The 24,413-nt window shown below is 37.0% G+C and overlaps 1 long non-coding RNA gene across 1 annotated transcript; it reads left to right on the forward strand.

Annotated features, from left to right (window-relative positions):
- The first annotated feature begins 1,301 nt into the window (after positions 1 to 1,301).
- LOC116183557 (uncharacterized) lies at positions 1,302 to 13,013 on the forward strand. Its single transcript, XR_013339829.1, has 4 exons — positions 1,302 to 1,353; positions 7,414 to 7,578; positions 8,381 to 8,438; positions 12,927 to 13,013. It is a non-coding gene; the product is annotated as an uncharacterized LOC116183557 (long non-coding RNA).
- Positions 13,014 to 24,413: the final 11,400 nt, after the last annotated feature.

The following is a 24,413-nucleotide window of genomic DNA, read 5'->3' on the forward strand; positions in this document are numbered from 1 at the left end:
ATTTTTCCATTTTCCACACGTGGCTGTGCCTTGCTGTGCTCGCTCTGCACGTTCCCTGTGGCTACCTGTGATTGTACATCAGATATATGTTTGTGGAAACCATTGGCACACTTTCAGGATTGTACTTCTCGTTTAAATTAGTTGCTGTCACTTTGCACACTGCTAGTAAATCACTTCAAATGCATTGCTTGTGGTTGTGTTTGAGACAAATCTTTTGTTAAGGGATTAGTGAGGCATCTATGCCATTGCCACCCATCAGACAGTTATAATAAAGATTTTTCCACCATAGATCCATGAGCCTTCTCCTCCAGGGATAGCAGGATAGCCAAGGGGTGTCTGGAGCAGCAGGATGATGGGATAGAGGAGGGATGATGCAAAGCAATCCCCTTTCTGACACTTGGTTTTTCATGGAAACTTTGCAGAACAGCTGTCAGAGATGGTATTTCATCTCAGAGCCAAAAGCAGGACCAGGGGCGTGTATAAACAGAAGTAATTCTAGTTTTTGATAGGTAGAAAGTATATCTGAAATCTGCCTTTAAACAAAAATATGGTGTTTTCTTACTGATGACACGGGATCTCTGCTCCTTTTTTGTCTTCACAGAGAGTGCATGTAGGATAATATGTATTATCCACTCTGGGATAAAGATTTAACTTACTCCAAATTGCTTCATCAAGACACTTGATTCCCAATCTCCTATTTGTAAACTCAAAGTATCTTATGAAAATTTAAGTTGCACTGGACTGAATGCATATGCAAACTCTATCTCAAAAAAAAAAAAAAAAAAAAAAATTAAAAAAAAATTAATTGCCAAAAAGATCAACTGAATTCCTATGAAATTTTTCTGCAGAGGAAATTGAAATAAAATATTTGGTTTTCAGAATTATTGTGAAAAAAAAGCAAGACTTTAAGAAAGAGAAACATTTATATCAATTATTTTTTAACAGCTTTTGAATTGCTACTTTTATGTCATGAAATAATTTCATGAGTTCTGCACCATACAACTCCCAACACACATTTGAAAGAGAGAAAAGAGAGGTGAAAGCTGATGTTATCCAAGTGAAGTGAAGTGCAGTTTAGTTTAATAATTGCCTCCAAGAACAGCTCTTCTTAATAACCTAGCACCATTTCTTCTATGCATAAATATACATAGAGCATGTGTAAACATTGAGCTTGATGACCTCTTCAGCTGGTTTCAAGGTTTTCCTTAGAAGAGTGAAAATGTATGCAAACTCTTGTATATATTGAGCTAAATTTTGTTAATCACAGATTAAAAAATCCATTTTTTCTCCTTGGTTGCCTAGAAAAGAAGCTTGAAGTGAAATCTGTGGGCAGAAAGAGCAGGATGAACAAAGGTGATGTACCAGAAGAAAGGTTGTCCTTTTCTTACTACTACAAAAATGACTTTTTCCTATTATGCATCAAATTAACTTAAAGGTAACACTTATTTTTATAATCCTCAACATCTCTTAAAGTCTGTGGTAGTCATCAAATAATTCTTATGCTACCCATTTTAAAATATCAAGCATAAATTAGTGTTTTGGACTTAAAGCTTTACACTGACAAGTATCCTTAGCTTTTGGATTAATGCTGTGGTCAAACAAGAGCAGAAAACCACAACAACTTTAAATAAAAGTTGCTAAAAATGTTAGAATGCTTCTTCCTTATACATCTTACTTTAAAAAAAAAAAGGCAGTGTAAACCTAAACATTCTTCATTTTTCATAATAGTCATGTCCTCAATCCAGATTAAGGAAATACAGCAGATTAGGTAGAAATCTTAAGGAGAAAGGAATGCATTACAAGAAAGTGTTGTTGAGTTCAATGTTTACAAATGCTCTCTGCATATTTATGCATATAGTAAAAGGGGAAAAACTATATATATATATATATATATATATATATATATATATATATATATATATATATATATTTACACAAGAACACTTCTGTAAGGCTATCTAGGAACTGAGACATTACCATTTTTGTAAAACCACATGACAACACCAGAGCTCCACAAGCCAGAAAATGCATCCCAATTTAAATAGGCAAGTTCTGTGTAAAAAACTGCCACCAAAGCAAAATGAAAAATCCTCTGAGTCAAGAAACATTATGAGATCTGCAGGTCCATGAAAAAAGGTGCAGGAAAACACGACATATTAGGTAGCAGAACTTCAGGTCTGATAAGGAGAAATAATAATTGAATCTCTCCATAGATGCAGCAGCTCATTCCCTCAAAAAAATAGAAAAATAAAACTATTTTGAGCTATCCAGGTAAGTTGCTACACTTCTTCACACAGTATTGCTCCAGAAAAGCTAGCTACACCTTAGACTGATTTGTGCAAGGTCATTTTCACCAATTTTAAATCTTCTGGTGTGTGAAACTCCCCAGTAGAGGGGTTTAAGAAAAACCCATTCCACTAAGTATTCAGTCTGTTCTTGAGAGAACTTAGCCTAATAAATATGCAAGAAAATAGACAGCAATAAGGAGATCTGATAGAGTAGGAAAAGATTAAATGCTGTCTGCCCATGCTTGGATTTTGGTCAGAATTCCAGTAGACACAGAGCCATGAATCTTATGGAGAAACCTGCAGCTCATCTATTTATCTAATTTTATCAGAAGTGTTATCAGAGTGTGACTCCTAAAGAGGGAAAACATTGATCTTCTCTAAGACTTTACTGAGGATCATCTAGCAAAAATACATATAGTCCCTCAGGTGTTCTGCACTGACATTGCATAGAAGAGGAAAAACAGAGCAGAAAATAACATTTATTCCGTATCAGAGTGCTGTTCATGAAGCTCTGTGTTTATGAAGATATTTAATATGCCTAAGTGCCATTGATTTAGGAGTAAAAATCAACTCTCTGGTGTTTTGTGCAGTCTGAAATATGGCCTTGAAAGCTGAATGGAGGAAAGAGGTTGATGGCTATTGACTCCCTGGCGTCTCCTAACATGTGCAATTAAGGAGGTCACAATAAGGGACAACTGCAAGAGCTCCTGGCCTTTGCTGAATTCACAGAGGGCTCTGGCCAGGTCACTGTGCAGGGCCATTTTAAAGTAGAATTCTGTCAAAAAAAAAAAAAAATAAAAAAAAGAGGTCTAATGCAAAACCATTGATTGATGCTATTTATTTGAAAACTAAGAATATGTCTGATTGCAGAGAAATATGAGCACGATGCAAACACAGCCAAGGAAATCTTCAATGTTTTTAGAAAGCTTAATATCCTGGAATAAATATAAACTTTTGGGGAATAAATATTAATTTCTACTGGGAAAAGCTTTTACATGGAAGAAAGTCTAGCTGCGTGAAGATATTGTGTAGATTGGAACAAAACAAGATAAATATTTGGTCCTTCAAGAGACTCCTGCCTTAGAAAGAGAAGAATTTAATTTATGACATCAGGAGGTATTTGTGGGCCATTGTAACTACAATTTCACCTACAGATATTCCAGGGGGCAGGGCATTTAAAAGCATTTTTCCTTGAGTTTTCCTTTTCCAGGATCCTGAAGTTCCCTGCACTGTGCATGGGAACCATGTCTGCTGAATGAATGTGAGACTAATTTATTCTACTCTGTATAATCTTATTACTAAAATAACTTCTGTATTACAATTAATATTGCTTTTAATGATTTTTCAACTAATTTTGGTATGTGCTGTCACTTTCTGGACTTCATTTCATGTGAGTTTTACTGATAATCTTTAGAGAACAGTTTCTTTGTCTCTCTGCTTTTATTTTCACCCAGAGATTTAAAGATATTATTTCCTTGCTACTTTGATGGTTACCTTGCAGTAGGGGATGGCTCCTGCAGTCACTCCTCTGTCTCATGGGCTTTCCTCTGCTAACTTTTCAACTATTTAGTTTTAACCCACAGTAAGGTTGTCTAAGTTTTCCTCTTATTGTCCCAAACAGAACACTTTAATTCACTGGAATGGGAATATCATCTGGCCTCATCCGCTCCTCATTATTTCCCATTATTTCATTTTGCTGAGATTTGCTTTTATCTTTCTTGCCACTTTCTAGAAGCACTCTTACATTACCTACCTACTGAATCCCACTTTGGTGCCCTCTGTTCTTTCTTTGATTGATGCATCTTTCTTACAGATTTTCTTTGTGTACTGGCTACTTGGGGTTTTTTTTGTTTGTTTTTTTTTTCCTGTTTCTTCCTGTCTCCTTACTGAGGACTTTATTCTTTCTTGCCAATTTAAAGTCCTTTTGCCCAGACCCATTAGTTTTCTTTCCTAGAAAACTGGTGACTGCAGCCCTCAAAAATAAATTATCAGTGCTTTGAAGCCTCTGCTTTGTGTTTCTAAGCCCCCCACCTTCTAGACTCTGATTTACTACCACTTTTTCTGGGAGTTTTGGGGTTTATTTAACCTTGACATTGGCAGTGAATCACCTATGACATTAAGCAGATTAGACTGAAGCTAATTATGCTGTACTTTGGGAATTACAAACCAGAAATTGCTCTGATGGATTTCCAGGTCTGGGGTTTAATGAAGCAGCAGTATTTTCTGTGGCAGCACCTTAAGTGGGAATGTCAGGGATCTATCCTTGCTCCATGTCTCCTAACTTCCTGCCATCATTCCTCTGCATTGGCTTCCAAAATTTGCTACATCATAATAAATGTTTGCTATCTCATGTGCTTTAAATAAAGATCAGAAAATACTGCCTAAGCAAAAGGGGTGAGCTGAGGCTACTCAGCCAACCTTGATTTTTTTTTTCATTCCCCTCTCTCATTGTCTAACTTGTGAAACTTTTCCTTTGCAAATCTGTAAAATGTTATTTTAATGTAATTTGTGCCTAACATATATATTATAGATAAGTCTATCTAATAAGCAGTTTGGAATAATATATGTAGATTTTTCTATTTTATATTCTTTTCCGTAAGTGAGCAGAGTGGAATTAATTAACTTGATATGGATCTTTTTCAGTTTCTTCAGTAACCATTCACCAAAGAATGGACTTAGGAGTGTATTTATATGGTAAATGTACTGATACTGCTTACTTTAATATAAAGTTCATCTTTTTAATGCTTTTCCATATATACATATTTGGCTCTTTTGGAAAGGGACTTGTAATTCAATCTTCTTTCTTCTCATTTTAGCAGAATTATTACTTACAAACTAACATAGATTAGTTGCAAGTATTAAAAGAAGGCTATTTATTTGTGTTAACACTTGAAAAGTACTTGAGCAAGCTATTTATTAAAAAAGAGTGACATTTGCTATAATACTTTAAATAGTAGAGACTATTGAGTTGTGGTGTGTTTTTTGTTTGGTTGGTTTGGGTTCTTTATGGGGGAATATTTAAATAAAAATTATTCAATGAATGCATATGAGAAAACCTGTTTGATAGAGAGCTTTAGTAATGCTTAATGGGGTTTTTGCTTTCCTGAGAGTGATAGCACAGCATGTAGTATATAACTGGCTAATGGAGATTTGCCACTCAAGTAAGTCAATCAAAAATGTAATTTAGCTTGAAACTCTCATGGAAACAGATATGCCTCTTGTATCTGTCCCAATTAAATACAGCGTGATGATGATTGCATATGTGTTACTAATAGAGTTGTTAAGAGAATTTCTGATAAAGCTTTTGGTGGGGATGCAAAAATGTAAGTTTTGAGTCTTCTGAATTAAAAATAAAATCACTGACCAAATAGGATATTTTAAAAAAATTTGCAAATGGTCTGTATCCTTATTCAAAATGCTTTTCATTTTGAATATATTTAATCCAGAGTAAAGCAGTGTGGGGTCTTGGTTTTTTTGATCTATTTCCTTTTAAAATCATTAATGAAATCATCATATTCTAAAATAGATTTGTGATTTTAATTAGAGAAAAGTCAAGAATATCAAGTTAGCAACTATACCACCTTCTGCATCTCTGCAAAGTCTTCACGAGGGTGATGTTGGTGACTCTCATAAGGCAGAAAGAACATCTACTTTAAGCAAGACCAGTATATTTACCTCAAAAAGCCCTGGCATTTATTTGAAGTATACCAAGCATCCCTGGCATGGTTCCAGCCCTTCCCCTGGCACTGAAGTGGCTCACTAACCTTGAGTAGAGAGGTGTGTCAGAGGTGAAGCTTTACCAGGTGATATCAGCCTGAAAAACCTGAGACTACACAAAACTTTGGGCATATTTTCCAAGCATTATGTGTCTGTCAGAGCAAAGCTATCAGAAATTAATTTTCCTATGCCGTTGATGCCTCAGGTTCTAGCTTTTATGTTTTTCAGATTCTGTAGTGCTGAGGTCCATAAGAGGGGATGGTGAGCTCTCTACACAGAGCAGGGAGACAAAAGAATTCCTTCTCTGTCTGGGAACAAAAGACAACTGATCCAAATTTCAGGCCCAAGAGCACAAACAACATGGATCAAAGAGAAAAGCAAGAAGGATGGGACTTCATAAGCTAGAGTTATAATTAGACAATTAACTACAGTATGCAAATGGATAAAAACTTATTAAAGTGAGAGACTCAATGACTGGTTTTCCATTTTTGTGACCATTTGGGGTTCACCTGGGGTCTAACCCTGGCTGGACTCTTGTGCTGCCCAAGGTGGATCCATTGAGGCCTCCTAATAAATCCCTGTTTTATTCTTTTACTCCATCTAACCTCTGTTCTAGGGCAGCCTTCACAAGGCATCACTTCAACAAAATCCCCCTGTAGATACTCCAGGGACAAAATCAGATAGCCACTAGCATGGCCTTCTACAATTAATTTATGGAGGTAAAATGTGTACCCTAGCCAGAAGAACAGTATCTCAGAAGACTGCATTTCTGATTTTCAGCCCTGATTCTTAAGGAGCAGCTACCAAATATAGTATATTCACAGCTAACATTCACAGCTGCACTTGGCATTAAAAACCATCGAGATGTGACCCTGATAGCTGGCCTTTCTCTCCAGCTGGAACCTGTGCCTGACTTCTCTGTCCCATCAGACCTCCTGAACTGATTATTGCTTTGCTTGCTGATGTTTCCCTCTGCTTTGCTGGTACCATTTCCTTTTGAATTGGTTAAATAATTATCATAACAAATCTCAGCGTTGAGTTTATTTGCTTTATTTTAGGTCTAAAGAAAGATTTGCACGCCCCAAAAGCTTGTCTGTTACACCCAGTAAGTGCAAAAAAAGGAGAGAAAAAGTCCTCGCAAAGTTTGACTTTTTTTGAAGCATAGGTGGAATATGTGTATTTCCCCAAGATTACCTCTTAAACTGCACTTCTATAAAATGAGTACTGCATATCTTTGAAAATTCATCCCAGTTTCACTGTATTCAGTTAAATACTTTGTACAAAACACAAATCACTTTCTGGTTGAAAAGATTTGATGATGAAAACTCATTTGATCCTTCTAGGACAGATTGCAGCAAGTTTATGATGTTGCTATTTTTTTATGTCTTCTTTTTGCTTTTGTTTACAGATGAAATAACCTACCAAGTTACAGCTGAAATGAGCAAAACAATTTCTGTAAAGTTTTGACAGGATAAATACTCCTGTGATTGAAGAACTATAGGTGTTTACACATCTCTTTTAAATTTCTAATATCCTGTGTCAATTAGAATGATGTGCATCTTTTAAATACACGGTGAGCTCTGTTTGGTGTTTTGTTTTTTTTTTTATTGTGTGTCTATACCTACATATAGAGAGAGTCATCATGCTTTGTGCTTATTATACAAAAAACTGACTTGGGAATAAGGGGAACACAGTCACAGGTGAAGCTGGGAAATTACTGTTATTCCAGTTCATGATTTAACAGTACAATAGTTTGATTTATGACTTACAATAGTTTGTATTAATTCTAATTAATATAGGAAAAAATCATAATGCATTTATATTGCTTCTCAGGGGAAATAAAAAATCAATTCTAGAAATATTCTGGTTTCAAAGACTGTCAGCTTCAGCGTTCCTGAAAGAAAGAGATGGGCTCAGAATGAGCTGTCAGCACCCTGAAGTCATAACTGGGAGGCACATGGTCTTGTCTTAGGGAGCTTCTTCCATTTCCTGGGAGAAGACAGATGATAGTCCTGCCCTCCACAGACTTTATTGTTGGAAGTTTTTTTGAACGCAGCTCAGGTGCTCACTTTTGTCCTTAGTTGCTAACCATTCACTTTTTGTTCTCGAGCTGGGTTTGTCTGGACAAAGGAAGGCTGAAATCCCATAGCAACCTCTGAATTGCAGCTGTGGTTTCTGTCAGAACCCCTGCACCTCTGGTACTGTTCTGCACAGGTGCACCCTTTTGCACTTCATTTTATTCTGGAAACATGAACAGCTGCTCGTTATCACTGTAAACCTAAGGAAATCTGAAAAAAATGTAGCTGGTAGTTAGCTGACCACCAGGCAACTGCTATCACAAATACTAATATTTTCTGGATTGTTTTTTTTTTAAGGCTAAAATCAGCTCAGGTGAATACAACCAATACAAGTCCTGAGACCCTGAGCTGTCAGGTGAGTGGCCTTTAGTAATGGAAAAAATTGTTTTGTTTATCATAAAGATGTTGGGAAAGTTCAACCAAGCTAAAGCAAAATAACACTGCAGAGATAAGGTGACCTCCTGTGAACTGCCTGTATAGCAGAGATCAACCTCTGTCCTTGTTCAGGTCTAGTCAATTGAAAAAAAAAAAAAAATAAAATAGGACTTTATCATATCTTCCATGTAGTTCACTTATCATATTGTGATGCTGGTCTCTAGTATACTTGTAATGGGTGTGTGGAAAGTATTTTATAAAACCAAGTTCACTACTAAATTAAATCTAGACATTTAGGAAGAATTACTCCAGCAGTGAGAAAACAGCTGCCAGTAGTGTCTTGGATAACAAGACATGGGGATTTTAAAGACTGATTTTACTTGTTGAAAGAAGTTGACAAATAATTTTTAAAAAAAGACAAAAAAAAAAAAATAAAACCACCAAAATCTTCTTAACCCAGATAAAGAAATCCCAACCCCAACAGAATTTTCACAAGATGTCAAAGGTTGGACTTGATGATCTCGCAGGTCTTTTCCAACCTAACTGATTCTGTGGTAGGGTGACACCAGTGGGCTAAAAGAGGACAACTTTCTTCTAATGGTGATTTTTCTGCCACAAGTTCCTGTCTGTAGAACTAACCTGTCCTGTGTGATATGCAGCCTTTGTTTCAGAAAAGAGAGAGACCTTTAGCATGATCTTTTACAAGAAATAGCATAATTGCTGGGTAGGATATGAAGGGGGTTAAGTTTTTAAGCAACCACGGAGTGAATGGGAATGGAAAGTAGATAGTGAAAGTCTTAATCTTTCATAAAAGAAAAGCCTTACAGTTTTGAAAGACAAAGACATTTGTGCTAGAGCTAAAATGGATCTGGAGAATAAGAATAGCAATAGCTGTGTGACCACAGTTAGAATATTTTCATTATTTTTCATTACCCACAGGTAAAGTGCATTTGAAATAAACCACCTTGAGCTTTCAACAGAAAAATACCATTTGTTGTCTCTGGGTCTTCTGCAAATCTGCTGGTATCAAGCTTAGGAGACATGCTGTGCTGACATTCCTTACCCTCTGTCTCATACCATTAGTATCTTAAAAGAATTTCTCTGGCAAAATAAACCGTAATTGCAACTGTTCAGTGCCCACCTGAGAAAATTACTTTTACTATTAAAACTGAATGGCTCAAAAGGTTTCAGCACATTCCTTTTCTACCACGTATCTGAACAAGACCTACAAAGGAAGGGAACAGTCAGGAATAGCACCTCATAGTACATTTATATGTAAGCCAATCAGGTTTTTTTCCTTTAAACCTATTAATCTTCTCTGTTCTTATGCACTTTCTTTGTATCTCTCTCCTTTCTCTTCCTCAGTGCTGTTGTGTGACTTCCAGATTCTTTTAATACCAGTGTAACATCAATAAGTCAGAATTCATTTTTATTTCCTTAATAAAGACCTTGTTTTTAAGTGTTCTCAGCATTACAAATTAGAGTCACATTTTCGCAGATGCTGAGATTCTTCAGCTTTCCGTGCCCTGGTTTTGAAAATATTTTAAATGCCTGTGTGGTTTGCCTTGGAGTGTAAATCTGTCCCTCAAAGGAGGATCCTAAAATTGAGCATCCCCATTAGTGGCTGTTTCAAGGCCAGCTTTAATAAAGATGTTCCTTTCACAGAGGTTTTAGAAGAAAGTGCCATAGAAATATGAAAGCTTTCTTCTAATAGTTAAAAAAAACTCTAGAAAGTAGCCATGAATTGCTTCCCCCAGCACCACCTCCCTTGCTCTAAGAAATTCACCTGTTCCCTGAGAAACTTTGTAGTTGGAGGCCCATTTACAGGAATAGTTCCAGCCAGTCCTAATGATCATTCAGAAGAGCAGATGTAATAATGGTTTCCAGAGGGAGATGTGTTTGGGCTCCTAAACTTGCAGATGGATAGTGCTTTAAGAAAAGCAGGAATCTGCTCTCCTAACATGTTGTCTGAGGATGGAGAAAACCACGTGAGCTCTAATTTGCACTGCCAAAGCAAAAGTCATGGCAATGAGGGTGAAATAGCACTATTTTAGGAAATGCTGATTTCCATACCATTGTAGAAAGAGAAAATGGATACAAAGGATTCATGTCAGTAGTGGCTGGTTTCCTTTTCCCTTTTTGAGGCAGAGAAAGATCAAAACCCCTGAGGGAGGCCAAAACCCCTGAAGGAGGCCAAAAGCAGATTTCAGCCGTTTTGATGTTTCTCATCATGGCTGGAGGAGAGAGGAGGAGCTGCAGAGATCCAGGACTGTCTTTCTGCTGTGTTTGCTCTTAGGGCAGCTTAGCTGAGAGGCTTTGGTGTGGCATTTCCATCTGAGCAGGATAAAATATGTGTTTTGGGGATGGTAGGACTGTCCCAGAGCTGCATGTGCCATGATGGTGCATCTTCACTTGACCTTGCTGGGGACAGGGCAAGACATAGAATCATAGAAGGTTTTGGGTTGGAAAGGACCTTCTAAAGGTCAATTAGTCCAACCCCCTGCCATGGGCAAGGATGCCTTTCACCAGACTAGGATGCTCAAATCCCTATCCAGTGTGGCCTTGAACACTTACAGGGTAAAATTCATCTGAGCAACCTGTGCCAGTGTCTCACCATCCTAGTAGTGAAGAATTTCTTCCCAATATTTGACATAACTTCCTCATGACATTCCTCTATGTTCTATCACTACATGCCCCTGTAAAAAGTCCCTCTGTGGTTCTCTTGTAGCTCCCTTCAGGTACTGGTGGACACTCTAAGGTCTCCCCAGAACCTTTCCAGGCTGAACAGACTCAGCCTGTCTTCAGAGGTCAGGTGTCCCATCCCTCTGACATTTCTGTGTCCCTCCTCTGGAGCTTCTTCCACCGGTCCATGACCTTACTGTCCTCAGGAGCTCAGAGCTGGATGCATTACTCCAGCAAAGTGCCACTTTGCAGGCTGGCAGGTGACTTCTGTGGCACCCCAGCACTGGCCCCATCAGCGTGTCAGCCTGGCACAGGATCACTGGGTCTGTGTTTTGTTGTGGGTCTGTTGCTGTTTCTTTGTTGAGGCAGAAATTCTTCCCATGAAACATCTGACTGCTGAGCTCTGTGTCCCAGCTGGCAAAAGAAAGTCAGCCTCTTATTACCCAGCAATGAACTGTGTTAACAGCTTGTTAGGGTTGAAAAACAACCAGATAATTGTACATCCACAGTTTTCCCTTGCTCTATTAGTTGTTGTGTCATGGCATGAAATGAGACACTCTGTCCTTGAAGGATCTTGGGCTAGTATTTTTTCACATGCATACAAATGTGCCAGAAAATTACTCTGTCATAGTTTACATAAGTCTGAGTGGGTTGGAATCTACTACCAAAGCCTATGTGCCTTATGCAGCTTTAAGTTGCCCTAGGATGTGGCAAGCACATTTCTCTCCCTCTCAGGATTTTTCATAGAGGAGCACAGAGAGAAATGAAAGAGAAAATTTCTATTTCTGCTCCTTGTTTTTCCTATTTGGAATGTGTTTGGAGAATTGTTTACCTGGGGTGATTGCTGGGTTGGATTCTGGTGAGGATTGTTTGAGCCTGGTGGTCAATCCAACCCACCTGGGGCTGGACTGGACTCTCAACAGAGGATTTTGAGTTGAGTGAGAGAGTCAGAGAAAGTAGTATGTAGTTTTAGTATCCTCCTTTTATATAGTATATTATTATAGCACAGTTATAATAAAGAAATCATTCAGGCCTTCTGAATTGAGTCAGACATCAGCATTTCTTCCCATTGGGTTCGCCTGCATTTACAATACTAGGATATCAGAAATGTTTTTTGTGGGGATTGGAGACAGGACAAACGAACTGAGGGAGGACCAGAAGCCTTGTGGAAAGGCACTGGAGTCCAGGCAGGGTGCCCAAATTGTGTCTGAAATGGAACCGCATACTCGGCTTTTGTCAACTGAACCCCATCCTAGGTGCACACACAAACAATACACTATAGGCACAAACATTATTGTAAGCTTATGTCAGTTCTGATGCAAAACAACAGCAATTATTTTCTGATTAAAGTACCGAGACACCAAGGGAATTTGCCACAGGTAAAATCACTACAAGGCACAGTCCTGACCGCAGTTTATTTCAGCAGCCCAAGCTGCTTCTCGTTGTGGACTGCAAAGCTCTTATTTCCCAAAGTACCCAAAATGAGTCGGAACATGTTTGCCTGTGATGCAACAAGGCGCAGTTCATTGCAGGAAGCTTGGGAAGCGCTCGGCTCGTGCGCTGCTGACCCAGCAGGGGTGGGTCGCTCCGAAGGGAAGGGGAGAGGAGGACAATCCCTGTGTGGGAACCACCTTCAGAACAAAACCTGCAGCTTCAAAGCAGGGGGAAAAAACCCAAAAAAAACAACAAACCAACACAGACCAACCCCCTGTAACACTTCTAAAATGTTATAATGAATGGAGCGAAAATAACGTGCCCATTTACATTTCTTTGTTCTTATTTGCAGTTTGACTTAATGTCAGGAGATTGCCAAAGTTTCAGCATCAGCATCTGCGCTCACCGGCTTCAACAAGACTCAGAAGAAAGAAAAGAAAGAAAAAAGCAGTTTATCTTTTGTAAATTACCTGTGTCATGTGCAGCTTACATACAGGGGTGTTTATGTATGCAATAGAGAGTCACTTTTAAGCAGAGCTGCAGCTTGAGATGTGTTTTCCAAATTGGAGACCTGGTTTTGGGCCCAAAATTGCTGAATACTTCAGTGCTAATGCTCTATGTCTTATGCAGCACCAAACCCCTCATTAATGTGGTATCAAAAGAATGAAAGTGTGTCCTCCCCACTAGCTTTTACTACTTTAATAGACATTTACTATAGTTTTAAATAATATTTGTAGCAGCAGAGATCAGCAAAATTCCCATGGTACAGAACCCTTTTAATTTTGGTCTATAACCAACTTCTGTAAGAGTGTTTTTACCAGAACTTCCAAATTTCTTTTAAACACAATATTTGAGGTTTAGATTACATTATTAGCAGTCAAACATTTTTTATTTGTACTATTTATTATATCAAACAGACAGAGAAGTGTTTTTAACATCCAGCTGTGCTTCAATTCAGTCTTGATTCGATTAAGGGGATCTGTTGCAGTGTAGAACCATTAGCTAAGAACTTTTTAAAAAAGTGTTCTTCAGGTAGTCTAAGCTACTAAATTCAGATAGTCTTTATAAAAGAGCTGCATTTTATTCCTTTTGTATGATATTCTACCATAAATTAAGATGAAACCTCTTGGTCTGCAGCTCCTTTTCTTAATAGTTCTTCATGTTTGAAAAACATCAACTCATTTTTATTTATATACGGACATTTATATTCATTTTAACTAGTGAGGACTTAACATCATGCGTTGCAAAAGTATAATGAAAAAATATATTCTTGACCACCACGTCATTTTGCTTTGAATTTCAGGGTCATTTTCTTTATATATTATTATATGAATCATCTCCATTTACAATCATAATAAAATGCTTTCTGGTGTTCTCAGTCTCAAAAATTTATGAAAATAAAAAAAACATGATGCAGGCACAAAAACACAGGTTTCTGAAATTGGAACATCCTGTACCATTACTTGAGATAAAGTTCTTAGTTAAAATTTAAAATATTGCTCAATTTTTTTTCTGAGGAATTTATTTTGGGATTTTACTGTTAACTACACTTGAACTAAACCTATTCCTGTGAACAACAATATTTTAAGTATTTTAAAATGCTCCAACTTTAAATAAATTGATGACCAGTGAGATCATCCCTAGACATTCAATAGCAATGGTGTTACAGGCGTGTCACTGAGAGTGATAATGATATCATCATACTAACAAGCAAAGTATATTCTGCATGACTCACTGCTGCTTTTTTATAGAAGTTTTAGCTTCAGAAATGAGGATGTGAGTTGACTGGGTTGGTGGATGAGCACAGAAAACAGAGAGACAGAAATATTTTTAAAAATCCATTTAATTTCTAATTTTATTTTTTCCTAAGTTTCAAGATGCTGCATGAAATCCAGAATTGGCACAAACTGAACAAGTAACACAGTAATTTTTCTTCAGCTCTTCTATGGAAGTAAGTTTTAAGACATGTTCATGGATGGCAGTTTTACTCAAGAACCTGACAAAGGGAATCTGGTAAAGCAGTTGCTTAAGAAGGATTTATATGTTTATAAATATGTTTATAAATATGTTTATATGTTGCAGTAAATGCTTCCCAGCTTTCATATTCTAATTAATACTTCAAACTGCTGCTTGAAAAGCAGTAGGTCATTATTACATTGAGACATGGTTTTAGTTTGTTTTCTTTCTGGTGCCATCTCTTCCAACTCTACAGGGATATATATATATACACACACATATTATATATGCATGAAACATTTCCCTTTAATTTAGGCATATATATATTATATATGTATGAAATATTTATTTTAATGTGTTGGTTACAATCATCATGCAAATGATTGTGCTTATTGCAGGACACAGTTCACTGAACTGGAAAGAGAGGTGATTTTGTCCTTTGGAGCTGCTCTTGGTTTATTAGCTCACGATGCAGAGTGTGCAGGCACCCTGTGTGGCTTTATGGAGTGGGAAAAGAGCAAACAAGACAGACTATTTGGGCAACAGCAGAATTTGAAGAATCTACACAGGCCTGTCCTCCTTTGCCCTGGGTTAATATCGAATGCATTCGACAGCAATGCAGAATAGGCTTGGGTGTGCACCTCTGATTATGTGGCTCAAAACACTGCTTTTATTTATTTTAATCCTATGTATTAGCCTGAATGCCTCATGTGGGCTACCAGATCACTGCAAGTGCACTGAATTCATCGTGCAGCTCTTCTGCTACAGGGAGAGCTGACAGACAGGATTTCCCCCCATCTTCTCCCACAGAAACTCTGAGCAATAATCTTGTACTTGCCTTGGTAATGGTGTGTGATTTTTCCCAGACACTTAAGCTGCTATAAATCAAGCACATGTGTGTCAGAGGAAGACATAACCCTTTATTTATGAATGTGTTGGAAGAACTGTCAGAAAGGGATATTGATTCTGGTTTTATACAGGGAACTAGTGAGAATAACCAATCAATGTAACATAGGGACAACTTACCATTGTTATTGAATATTTAGGTTGTAGGGAAGTGTTGCGAATGTATTCACTGCAAAAGCTGAAGTTTTCTCCTCTTTTGTATTAACATATACAAAACTGGTAAAAACATGAAAAAAGAAACATCTGCTATCGTAATTCATGATTAATAGTAGCCTCTATCTTCAGTCATGAGTATTCCATGTGCATAGTGAAACTTGGTAGAGTTTGTCATTAGAAATAATCTGGAAACCAAAATAACTTCAGAAAAGGAAAATGCCAATACCTTTGTGTGTAAAGAAAATGTGATAGCCATCAAAGAGACAAAAAAGATGTAAAAGGGGAATAGGTCGTGTAGGAAGTTTACCTTTGATTAGCTCAGCAGGAAGGGTGCAAGAGAAACGTGCAAATGTTGAACAAGTCAGCTACCACTGCTGAGCTAGGGAAAGCCTTGGCTGCTTCTCTTGGCTTTGGATGTCTGAGGTTTGCCCTGGGATATCCTTGAGCAATGGTCAAGGAACTGGCCAGAACCAAACCAAGTTCATCCATGTAACTCTAGGGAGCACTGCAGTGCTGGAAATCTGATAAAGGAGAACCTAAAGATGAGGTTCTGGCAGTCCAGACTTATTTGAGAGTACATGAATCTTTAAACAAGAACAGCAGTCATTAAAATTAAAACTTTATTAAAAATAAAGTCCTAAACTGAGCTATAACATTTTGCTGCTTTGCATTTCCCTGTTCTCTTAAAATAATATGCTGTGATGTTTATTACAACAGTATTCTGCTTTTTTATTCCGTTCTTTGCACCACTAGCTCTAAACTAGTACTGGCAGGAGGAAGAATGGGGAATGGGAAGTGCTCAGGTGCAATTTTCAAAGTTGATGGAGAGGTTTGTTGCTTTATTGTATTCAAATTTATTTTCAGACTTCTTAAAGGTGGCCTTAAAAATATTTTTGGTTTGCTAATCTAGAAATATACTGCTACTAAACTTCAAGGTAAAATACCAGGCATTATATATGTAATTCCTAATATGTATTGTACTCAGTCAGGCCCAGTTGTCCACAAATGCTGTGACAAAAATTAAGGGGAAAAAATTAGTAAGTGCTACTGCCACTATTTACTGAAACAATACAAAACATAATTCCGTGACTTGATTTACCTCTTTTTCACATCTGAGTTTTGATTCTATATATGCTCTTTTTCTTTTGAATTTGACAAATAAACACATTCCAAATACTTTGTGCAAACTATTTCATATTCCCTTAGGTCTGATCAGGGTGGCTTAGTGACCCATGACTGGCTTTATTTCAATCTTAGAACCATAGAATACTGTGTGCAAAGAACACCTCAAGGATTATCTGGTCCAACACTTTCTTTTCTTTTTCTTTTCTTTTCTTTCTTTTCTTTTCTTTTCTTTTCTTTTCTTTTCTTTTCTTTTCTTTTCTTTTCTTTTCTTTTCTTTTCTTTCCTTTCCTTTCCTTTCCTTTCCTTTCCTTTCCTTTCCTTTCCTTTCCTTTCCTTTCCTTTCCTTTCCTTTCCTTTCCTTTCCTTTCCTTTCCTTTCCTTTCCTTTCCTTTCCTTTCCTTTCCTTTCCTTTCCTTTCCTTTCCTTTCCTTTCCTTTCCTTTCCTTTCCTTTCCTTTCCTTTCCTTTCCTTTCCTTTCCTTTCCTTTCCTTTCCTTTCCTTTCCTTTCCTTTCCCTTTCCTTTTCCTTTCCCTTTCCCTTTCCCTTTCCCTTTCCTTTCCCTTTCCTGTCCTGTCCTGTCCTGTCCTGTCCTTCTTTCCTGTCCTTCCTGATATAATTTATATATTTCTATTCCAGTTTACAATTTGACATTAAGGGAGTAGAGCACCCACAGACTTGCTGGCAAGTTTTTTCTGGAGGGATGAGGAGTTCCAGAGGGCAGAGCCAAAAGTGGCTCTGAAGGATGGTCTGGGGTGCTGCAAGGCTCTTAAGGGCTTGGGAGAGAAATGTTATATTCAGTCTGACCCTGCAAACTTGGATTGAGCCCTTTGGGCTGCCCTCTGCTGCCTTGGACTGCTGGAACCTTGAATGGGCAACAAGAGCCTTGGGGAAAGGCATATTTTTATTTCTCAATACATTTTTCACTCCATTCACTGGTGGAGGGAGGTTTCTGCTGTAAAACCTGCTTTTCTCCCAGCAGCAAGGAAGGCAAAGTCATCAGCCAGGCTCACTCTCTGTTTCAGAAGAGAAACTCAACTTATTGCCACAGACCAGTATCACTGAGGTAAAGATGAGTCTGGGGAATCCAGATAAATCTGTTCAATCCTAACTGGAATTTCAGCTCAGGCTACGGGGATATGAACTGTCAAACGCAATGGATCAGGCCTGTCACTTCTTCCATCAAAACCAAAAATAAAACACAATTCTTGTCCCATTATTTAGTTTCAAACTCTTTCTCACAGTGTGAAGAAAAATCAGAAAGCAAAGGTTTTATTATAATACATTTGAGGTGTAACTGATTGAGTAAACAATGTATTTGACTTCTTTGTCACAAAATAGCAAAAACATAAATCTAATGAACTTCTTAAAAATTGTATTTGTTGAAAGGATGAAAGTATGTAATTAGAAATTGATTGGTGTAGCAATGAGATTAATCTGAGGGTTTAAAATGCTATGGTTAAAAATTAGTTTTTAGGCTATCCAGTCATCACAAAATAAGAGAAAATTATTCACACAGTCTCAGTTTGCAACAGCAGTCCTTTGATGGCCAGGATGGAAATAAAACATGTAAAGTCCAATGAGTTAACAGCAATCAAAGTCCAGCACTTCCCATGAAGCCTTCTGCTGGAATAATAATTGTAAATATAAACAAAAGATGTGAAATGGCCCATTACCTGTTGTATCTTCTGCTGGACCATTATTCTCAGTTCTCTGGTCTCTCTAGTATCTCTGTGCCTCAAGAATTCAGAAATAACCTCATAGATCTAGTTCTGTATTCTTGCCAATGGAAGAAATTACTAGATTATTACAGAGATTGCATTTTATTTTGCATGTTTAAGGAAAAAAAATTGTTACTTTTTAAGTGATGTATGATTTTTAATACTTGTTTTGATTACAGTTTCTTGAATGAGAGACCTTTCTTACTCTTTCTTTTAAGAGAGATTTGGAGGGAAAATATTATGTCTTTTTAAAAGAGAATGAAGTCAACTTCTTTGGGTTAGAGGTAATTTCATTTGTCTTTTCACTGTCAAAAAGGTCATTAAAAAAGCCAACAGGGGAAAAAAATCCTTAATTATCTTAAATGTGAAAATGTTCTCATATTTTGTTTGAAAAATATGGGGTGATAAATCTAGATTCTCTGTGAGACCCAGAGTAAATTGGATTTTATTGTAAAAGCAATGGATTTTTTTTGTTCTTTCTGCCTTGGAGAGGATGAGTATGTCAGTAGATCTTTTTGACCTGTCAAAGCTGATTATTACATTCAAATTCTGCATAAACACGTGCAAGTTAAGAAGAAATATTAAATTAGATACCTGAAGAAAACTGATGCAGGAGAAGGGGTTGAGCTTTATATTTAGCACCTAACATTTGTGAGTCTTCATGCTTGATGAACTTACATGAGGTTTTGAAATGTAGCAAATCTCTTCCCAAAATTAAGTTATGCTTTTATAAATGTCATTCTAGCAAGGAGCACAAGCAGCTAACATAATTTATTTTCCATATTTCACCACAGGAGAAGATTTTTCTTCATTGAATTTTTATCTGTGCTAAAGAGCTTTCTCTTTTAAGTGACTCAGTACCCCAGTTTTATTGTGCAGATAAAGGAGTTTGGTTTGTGCAGCAAAAGCATTATTCATTTTATTTTAGAGGTAATTTTAAAATATGGACTGTATATTAATATAGCCTATTCATTCTAAGTGACACATAAAGCAGGCTTATCTTGACTTGGCTTTTCAATGGTGCAACATTGTTATATTATTTCTTCATTGTTATACCAGCAGCATACTGGACCCATTTTCTTTACATCATCTGATATATATTCTTTTTTTTTTTTCTCCCTCTTCCTAATTCATTGTTTAATGTTAAATAATGTGTTCTGGTATTTTCTCCCCAGATCTTTCATGCATTATTTCTCACTTTCAAAAGGTTATACGGCCTGATTATTTTAATTTATTTCTCGCGTGCTAAATATGGATCGGTCCTGAACTTTAGGCTGCTAAAATTTTGGACTAGAACTTTGCATTTAAAAGAAAGTAGGTAGGGAGTGACACTAAGTAGTTGAGACACTCACTTAAAATAAGTTAGATTAATGGAAAATTAGAGTTTTCTGAATAGAAATGAGCAGAAATAGAAGGGTATTACAGAGATTTGTAACCCATATATGTTCTAATACTTTTTCAAATAGTAGAATGTAATATGTAGGGAATTCATTGAATGCTATTAAAAAAAAGTCTTTCATCATCTTATTTGCTCATCTAATTAAAATTAAATTGCTGTGGGATATCTGAGGATTCAATAGAAATGCAAAAATGAAATCAGAACTGCAAGAGAAATTAAGATCAATCATGTGTTCCTCCTACCACAGAAATTATGTGCTATATGTGATCACTAGTCAACAGCCTAATAAACTTCACTTACTTCTTTATAACACTGGAATTTTATTAGAATGTGTAATATATCTTGAGATATGTAAGGTATGTTTAATTGTACTCAGTCACACCTTTTAATGAGATGGAAGTTCGTAGCCATCCATTTTTATTTGTTATTAAAGTGGTAGGACTGCTGAATTAATGGAGGTTAATAAAAAATCCCTAATGCCTTAGTCAAACTTTGCCAGTGCTGGAGATGAAGAATTGATTTAAGTTGTGTTTGCTATAGACACAGATAAACTCCTTAAAGGGCACATTTTCATATTCCTACCTATGAATAAATTATTGTAAGGAGAACAAATGATGCAGACTGTTATCTCTGCTGGGCTCTGTGATCATGTGGGACATAATGAGCCCTTCCTCATGCAGCCTGTACACCCAGGCATCACAGCAGACACAGCAGGAATTTGGGACTCAGTCTCTGATGTGCTGGAATTGTGACGCTCTTACTTCGAGGCCTCCTCTAACCACGTATAAGATTCACTAAACAGCATTAAATTCAATTTGGGATCACCTTTAATATTTTTTTTAGGCCATATTTTTAATTTCCTATCAGTACACTTTTATTAACAAGCTTTGAATGCTTTGGGTGATAGATTTTCTTGGCTACATGGTTACTTATGTTTTTTTTTTTTTTTAAATCAAATGTACTATATGAGAACTTTCAAATGTTCTTTTGTATGTGCTCCTGGGTTGTTGTTTAAGCTCTTTCTGACAACAGAGATTATGTTTTGTGACATAGCATTATACTTTGTAATGAAATATACCAAAATCTCCCGTATCTTGTCAGAAGAAAGGCTCATGTTGCCTAATTTTCATGTTTACCAGAGAACAACCATCAAGAAGAGAAAAATAAATAAAAGGAGGGCATGCTAAAAGTGATCTTTCCTTCTTTTGCAGTCCTTTTCAGGTTCTTTCTAGTCTTTTCCTGAGAAGCCAAGTGTTGCTGCAGTTGATGTACTGTGAGATAGCACAGTAAAAATGTGAGTTTCACATCTGAGCAATGAGGACAGAAGTGCCCTGCAACTTCTGTCAGGGCCCATGGATAAAGGCTTATTCCTGTGAATCCTAAAATGGGGCATTTGCTTAATTTAAACAGCATATGCCTGGTAATCTTTACACAGTCTTGAAAAGAGAGTTAGTGCTAAATAAAGGAAAACTGACAATAATTTACTGTATTTTATTTATTTATATATTTATTTAATAACTGAGTGTTTTAGCTCAGTTCAGTTCTTCAGCAGTATGGTGATACACAAACCTCAGCTCTCACGTTTTGCTTTTCCCTCTCCTACAGCTACCCCCAGCTCCCAAACTCTTCCTCTTTCTCACATCTGAATAGAAATAATTTGAAAGACAGCTTTTAGCAGCCTGTCTGCATGCTGCTGTGAGAGGCAGGGAGGATGGAAGGCATGGTGCTCTAACTGTACCAGTGTGTTTAAATTGAGAGCAGCTGACAAGTAACTCAGGTGCTAAGGTCTGGGAAAGAGATTTCATAAAAGTTATCAAGGTTTATGTCACCTCAGATCAACATATTTTATTGCACCTGCTCTGAACAAGGATGTGTTTTTGCACCCACACTACCATTGTGTCCAAGAGGCACCTGAATACCCCCAGCAGAAGCTATTGGGTGAGAAAGAACATGAAACTGGGCTTGGGGTTTGGCATGCTGGGCTCATCCCCAACCACACCTCTTGGAGCTGAAGGGGCTCATCCATTGGAATGCTGTTCTTTCCCTCTCTACACTCCTGGATGTTTCAGTTTATCCTAGGGGAACGGAGTAGAAAAAACTGGTAACAGGTACAACTGTGGGATTTTGGTTAGTTGTTGTTTAGTTCAGCACAAATAGCTGTGAAGTTACATAGCTGTGAAATGTCCCATTTGGTTACAAAACAGTGAATATCCTGCTACCAGTTGTTGAGCTTGATCTAAGTACATTTATGTTGTTCCTATTAATTTTCTTTATTTCTAGGAGGCAAAGGTGATATTAGCATTTAAATTAAAAAATATTTGTTTTCCTGATTCCTTATTATTTACTGTTCTATGGACTCATTTAAAACTACTAAATTGTTTTTCCTCATTTGGTCTGTAATTTTCTCAACCAAATTTTATTCCATAACATTTGCCCTTTACACACAGACATTGCCCTCAAATGCCGGAGCCTCATCAAAAGCACTTTACAAAGTGGAAATAACTTTGTCATTAGAAAAAGGGGAATTGTGTTTTGAAACAATTCTTAATTTAATCTTCAAGATTATCAGCACCTTTCATCCTTATGTATGTATTTGATTTCTGGCTGGAATCTTCAATTATATTCTCCCAAAAAAAGGTGAACTTTCTAGTGCCTGCCTCAGTGCTGAGTTTGGGTTGCTTACCCAAACTTTGTATAATACCTAGTCTTTAGGTCATGTAACCTTCCAAAGAGCTGCTAAAAATGAAAATATAAAGCACCTTCAAGCAAAGATGATTTAACATTACATGACAATAATCATCTTACCATTAGAAGAATTATTATTGCCTCTGCTTTGAAAGATAGGAAATATGATTCCTTGTTGTTGTTGTTGTACTTTGCTCTCCTGTAACAAAAACTCTATTTTGGACATATTTTAGTCAGCTTTTGGTGCAGAGCCTAATGTTTCCTAGTCAGAACATAAAGATGCAGCTGTTCCATGTCTGGGCTTAAATATGAAGCTCAGCTTGATATATTGCTTTAAACGTGACAAGAAAATTAAGACTCAAAAAGCTTGACATACACAAAAGCTTTAGAATGAGCTGTATAAGAATAAAAATATAATACATCAGTATATCATATGTAGCTAAGTTATCCCTAAAGCTGTCTACACTTTAAAAATACATGGAGTATTCATAACACATCAGGCATCTCTTTGCAAATCTATATGATGCTGTAAACAAGATATTATTCCACATATTTTGGCTAGATTTTCCTCGTACAGAGCCTAATGATTACATGGTAAATTATATAAATGGTTACTACAGGTTACATAATAATTTGCACCACAAAATAATTCTACACCACAAAATGCATTTCAAAGTCATTTTCTTGAACAATGTAGATTAGAGGATCAGAGCTGCTCAGCCAGTCCCAGTCATCTTGTGCTGCACATTCCACATCAAAAACAGGTTGGGGAGTCTTGTGTGGGCTTTTTTCTTTTCAGTTTTGCTTTGAACACTTGAGGTGAAAACCTTGTCCTTTTGAAGTCATCATCAGGAGTTAATCCAGCATGAAAATAGAGTCTACGAAGATTGGATCCCAACAGACCAGGGATTTGTGTCTCCCTCACAAGCCAGTTTCTTCAGCTTTTGTAGATTGAGTATATATAACTTTTCAAAGTGTTTTCTTTCTTTCTTTCTTTCTTTCTTTCTTTCTTTCTTTCTTTCTTTCTTTCTTTCTTTCTTTCTTTCTTTCTTTCTTTCTTTCTTTCTTTCTTTCTTTCTTTCTTTCTTTCTTTCTTCCTTTCTCTCTTCCTTCCTTCCTTCCTTCCTTCCTTCCTTCCTTCCTTCCTTCCTTCCTTCCTTCCTTCCTTCCTTCCTTCCCTTCCCTTCCCTTCCCTTCCCTTCCCTTCCCTTCCCTTCCCTTCCCTTCCCTTCCCTTCCCTTCCCTTCCCTTCCCTTCCCTTCCCTTCCCTTCCCTTCCCTTCCCTTCCCTTCCCTTCCCTTCATTAAAAGTTAAATGAAAAAATTCAGTTTTATTTAATTCCACATCTAGTAACAAAAAACAACTTTTACAATATTAATCCCTTGCAGAGGGCAACTGTAGCTCTTCTACCTTTATATTTCACTATTTTTTTGCTATTATTCCTCTTCCTTTGCATTTAAGAATGAAAAGTAAAGGATTTATTTTCCTGACTCATTCTATCAAGGAGTTACCATAAAATTGTTGTCTGCAGTTGTCCCACATTACAGCAGAAAGTTTTTGTCCAATGTCTGGTGAGGAGAAAGCAAAAATCCCCTCCAAATCCAGCCAACTTTCCTGAAGAGTCAATAAGAAAAAATAAACTGCAGTCAAGAATTCCATTGGCACCCCCAGGTTTGATTGAAGCAAGGCACATGATAGCATCCCAAATGCACAGCCATTGTACTCCCAAAATGAAAATTATAGGAGAGAGTAAGGGGTAGGTCAGACAGGAAAAGAGAGAGGAGTAAAACAGAGCCTGCATTACTTGCTGAAGATGCAAAAATCTTTCTGCAGAGAACTTCAGTAAGCTTGTTGCATGGCTGGGAATCCAGCCAAGGAAAAAACAAATTTCTGA

Source organism: Lonchura striata, chromosome 4 (assembly GCF_046129695.1).
Source record: "Lonchura striata isolate bLonStr1 chromosome 4, bLonStr1.mat, whole genome shotgun sequence".
NCBI lineage: Eukaryota > Metazoa > Chordata > Aves > Passeriformes > Estrildidae > Lonchura > Lonchura striata.